General features: G+C 42.0%; 1 long non-coding RNA gene across 1 annotated transcript in view; it reads left to right on the top strand.

The window, feature by feature from the left end:
* Positions 1 to 4,105, top strand: part of LOC140106761 (uncharacterized) — a 16,986-nt gene extending 12,881 nt beyond the window's left edge. The window contains exons 3-4 of the long non-coding RNA XR_011850850.1: positions 3,051 to 3,511; positions 3,841 to 4,105. This is a non-coding gene — a long non-coding RNA (uncharacterized lncRNA). The remainder of the gene's footprint in view (positions 1 to 3,050; positions 3,512 to 3,840) is intronic.
* Positions 4,106 to 4,519: the final 414 nt, after the last annotated feature.

Consider the following 4,519-nt stretch of genomic DNA (forward strand, 5'->3'; position numbering starts at 1 on the left):
GAGATGTGTGTTTGAGATGTGTGTGTGAGATGTGTGTGTGTGAGATGTGTGTGTGTGTGAGATGTGTGTGTGTGTGAGATGTGTGTGTGAGATGTGTGTATGAGATGTGTGTGTGATATGTGTGTGTGAGATGTGTGTCTGTGTGTGAGTGTGTGTGAGATGTGTGTGTGAGATGTGTGTGTGTGATGTGTGTGTGAGATGTGTGTGTGAGTGTGTGTGAGATGTGTGTGTGAGAAGTGTGTGTGTGAGATGTGTGTGTGAGATGTGTGTGTGAGATGTGTGTGTGAGATGTGTGTGTGTGAGATGTGTGTGTGTGTGAGATGTGTGTGTGTGTGAGATGTGTGTGTGAGATGTGTGTGTGAGATGTGTGTGTGAGATGTGTGTGTGAGATGTGTGTGTGAGATGTGTGTGTGAGATGTGTGTGTGAGATGTGTGTGTGAGATGTGTGTGAGATGTGTGTGTGTGAGATGTGTGTGTGAGATGTGTGTGTGAGATGTGTGTGAGATGTGTGTGTGAGATGTGGAGTGTGTGTGAGATGTGTGTGTGTGAGATGTGTGTGTGAGATTGTGTGTGTGTGAGATGTGTGTGTGTGTGTGTGTGTGTGAGATTGTGTGTGTGTGAGATGTGTGTGTGAGATGTGTGTGTGAGATGTGTGTGTGAGATGTGTGTGTGTGTGAGTGTGTGAGATGTGTGTGTGAGATGTGTGTGTGTGAGATGTGTGTGTGTGAGATGTGTGTGTGAGATGTGTGTGAATTGGTGAGATGTGTGTGTGTGAGATGTGTGTGTGAGATGTGTGTGTGAGATGTGTGTGTGAGATGTGTGTGTGAGATGTGTGTGTGTGAGATGTGTGTGTGTGAGATGTGTGTGTGTGTGAGATGTGTGTGTGTGTGAGATGTGTGTGTGTGTGAGATGTGTGTGTGTGAGATGTGTGTGTGTGTGAGATGTGTGTGTGTGAGATGTGTGTGTGTGAGATGTGTGTGTGAGATGTGTGTGTGTGAGATGTGTGTGTGTGAGATGTGTGTGTGAGATGTGTGTGTGAGATGTGTGTGTGAGATGTGTGTGTGAGATGTGTGTGTGTGAGATGTGTGTGTGAGATGTGTGTGTGTGAGATGTGTGTGTGAGATGTGTGTGGAGATTGTGTGTGTGAGATGTGTGTGTGAGATGGTGTGTGTGAGATGTGTGTGTGTGAGATGTGTGTGTGAGATGTGTGTGTGAGATGTGTGTGTGTGAGATGTGTGTGTGTGAGATGTGTGTGTGTGAGATGTGTGTGTGTGTGAGATGTGTGTGTGAGATGTGTGTGTGTGAGATGTGTGTGTGGATGTGTGTGTGTGAGATGTGTGTGTGTGAGATGGTGTGTGTGTGAGATGTGTGTGTGTGAGATGTGTGTGTGAGATGTGTGTGTGAGATGTGTGTGTGAGATGTGTGTGTGTGAGATGTGTGTGTGTGTGAGATGTGTGTGTGTGAGATGTGTGTGTGTGTGAGATGTGTGTGTGTGAGATGTGTGTGTGAGATGTGTGTGTGAGATGTGTGTGAGATGTGTGTGTGAGATGTGTGTGTGTGTGTGTGTGTGAGATGTGTGTGTGTGAGATGTGTGTGTGAGATGTGTGTGTGTGTGTGAGATGTGTGTGTGTGAGATGTGTGTGTGTGTGTGTGAGATGTGTGTGTGTGAGATGTGTGTGTGGTGTGTGAGATGTGTGTGTGTGAGATGGTGTGTGTGTGAGATGTGTGTGTGTGAGATGTGTGTGTGAGAGTGTGTGTGTGAGATGTGTGTGTGAGATGTGTGTGTGAGATGTGTGTGTGTGTGAGATGTGTGTGTGAGATGTGTGTGTGTGAGATGTGTGTGTGAGATGTGTGTGTGTGTGTGAGATGTGTGTGTGTGAGATGTGTGTGTGTGTGTGAGATGTGTGTGTGTGAGATGTGTGTGTGTGTGTGAGATGTGTGTGTGTGTGAGATTGTGTGTGTGAGATGTGTGTGTGTGAGATTTGTGTGTGTGAGATGTGTGTGTGAGATGTGTGTGTGTGTGAGATTTGTGTGTGTGAGATTTGTGTGTGTGAGATGTGTGTGTGTGAGATGTGTGTGTGTGAGATGTGTGTGTGAGATGTGTGTGTGTGAGATGTGTGTGTGTGAGATGTGTGTGTGTGAGATGTGTGTGTGTGAGATGTGTGTGTGAGATGTGTGTGTGAGATGTGTGTGTGAGATGTGTGTGTGTGTGTGAGATGTGTGTGTGTGAGATGTGTGTGTGAGATGTGTGTGTGTGTGTGAGATGTGTGTGTGTGAGATGTGTGTGTGTGAGATGTGTGTGTGTGTGTGAGATGTGTGTGTGTGAGATGTGTGTGTGTGTGAGATGTGTGTGAGATGTTGGCGCTATATGAAATGTATGAATAAAATATGTACATATAATAATAATACAGGCGGTCCCCTACTTAAGGACACCCGACTTACAGACGACCCCTAGTTACAGACGGACCCCTCTGCCCTCTGTGACCTCTGGTGAAGTCTCTGGATGTTACTATAGTCCCAGATGCACTGATCAGCTGTAAGGTGTCTGTAATGAAGCGTTATTGATAATCAAAAACATTTCGAAACTCCAATTGTTACTGGGGCTACAATTATAAAATATACAGTTTCGACTTACATACAAATTCAACTTAAAAACACACCTATGGAAACCTATCTTGTCCGTAACCCGGGGACTGCCTGTAGTGCTAATAAATCTTTATTTCTACATCCCCATATTATTCCTCAGCACTTTACAAATCATAGGGTGCAAACACGGGACATAGTAGTCACATATTCACATGAATAGGAGTGAGAGCCCTAACCCCCAAGAGCTTACACTCTATAATATACCATTACAGGTATAGCGCTGTATATACACACACAATATTGCTCATTATTGCACATTTCTACCTAAATTACACCCCGTTGTGCCCCCTTTGTGAGGGCCTATTGATGTTCAGTACATTGCAATATTAATTGGTGCCACTTCTTCTTTCATCAACGTTCTATAAACTCGTAAACATTTTTTGACAAAACCCTTTAACTTGTAGAGTTTCTGAACAGCAGGACGTTACCCCTATTGTAGGAAGTGGCGAGTCGTGAGTATGATAACATTATACCTTATTATTTACTGGGCCAGCTTCAGAGCTCGACATATGAAACACTTCTATACCTATAGAGCCCCCTTTTTTTTTTTTTGCTTAAGAGGAGGAAATTGGTATTTTGCGATTTTACTAGGATTTTTTATTCCCAGCCTTTACCTTCCCATTTCCTGCCAATAATATTCCTTCATGCAGCAAGCGAGAAAATCCTTTGACTGACATTACTGATTGCATGAAGGAATAAGCCGGAGCAGGGGTCTCAGAACAAAGATCCATGCAAATAACTGCAAAAACTTCCCCCGGAGAAGCAGCGCACCTTCATATCTACAAAAATGTTTGACATGAGATGAGCCGTGATCAGTCGATGCTGATGTGGGGAATAATAGACAGAACATGTCTTGGAGAGAAAGGTAAATCTGCACATTTTATTACTCTTGTATTTTGTATTTTATGTGAATATGATCCATACAGTGAGAGAAGTTTATGTGATGTGTATATGTATTGTGCATCGTGTTTCAGAATCTTACAGATGTGTAGCAATTGTTACCTCTATACATTGTGTTTGTTCCATTGCTTGTAGCAGAGGATTTGTGTCAATTTGTTATTAATGATTCAATGTATCAAAACTTTTGACTTGCCCTTTTCTTTCATTTTTGAAACTTTTCACGGAGCTTGAGCTCATTTGCAACTTTTTTTTTGTGCCTAAAACTCTCTCCCTTCAAAATTCTCCATTGTCCAGTTTTCTGCGGTGTTCCCTGAGTTATCACCTGGATCCAGATGTGAAAGTGGCAAAAAAACAGCAAATTTGGAACGCAAATCTACGGCTACCCTTGATAAGTGTAGGAATTAGCTTGGAACTGATTGCGACTTTTGTTTTAAAAAGTCACAAATTAACTAATTCCCCTAATGCCCCATACTGACCATATGGATAAAAATACATCCATCTTACTCTTCTTAACGTAATTACATTGTCGGAGGTTGAGAGAGGGGGAGATGGGGGTTTCTTTTTAATTTGAATTTTTTATTTATTGATTTTTTTCTTTGTTTGGTAGCTCCAGTGGGTATGGTTCAATGGGGGGTTGAAAGGGGAGGGGAAAAAAAAGAAAAGAAAAAAATTATTTTTTTTATTTATTTTTTTTGGGCATACTGTTTGAACTTTAATGTATTTGAGCAGGACTTATCAATGCATCCGGATGTAATAATAATTGTAGGATTGTCACTTTTTTCTGGAATGTACTAAAAGATGCAATGTAAATACTGTATTTTATTAGCATTTGAAAATGTAAAAAAAAAATCAGAAAAAAGACCAAATGTCACATGTAATAAAAAGGAAAATACACTAACCAGCAGGAAAACAAAAAAAAAGTCCAAAAATACAGCCGGACAGAGCCGGACTTCTGATACATGTGCCCCAATGA

This window comes from Engystomops pustulosus, chromosome 11, assembly GCF_040894005.1.
Source record: "Engystomops pustulosus chromosome 11, aEngPut4.maternal, whole genome shotgun sequence".
Lineage (NCBI taxonomy): Eukaryota > Metazoa > Chordata > Amphibia > Anura > Leptodactylidae > Engystomops > Engystomops pustulosus.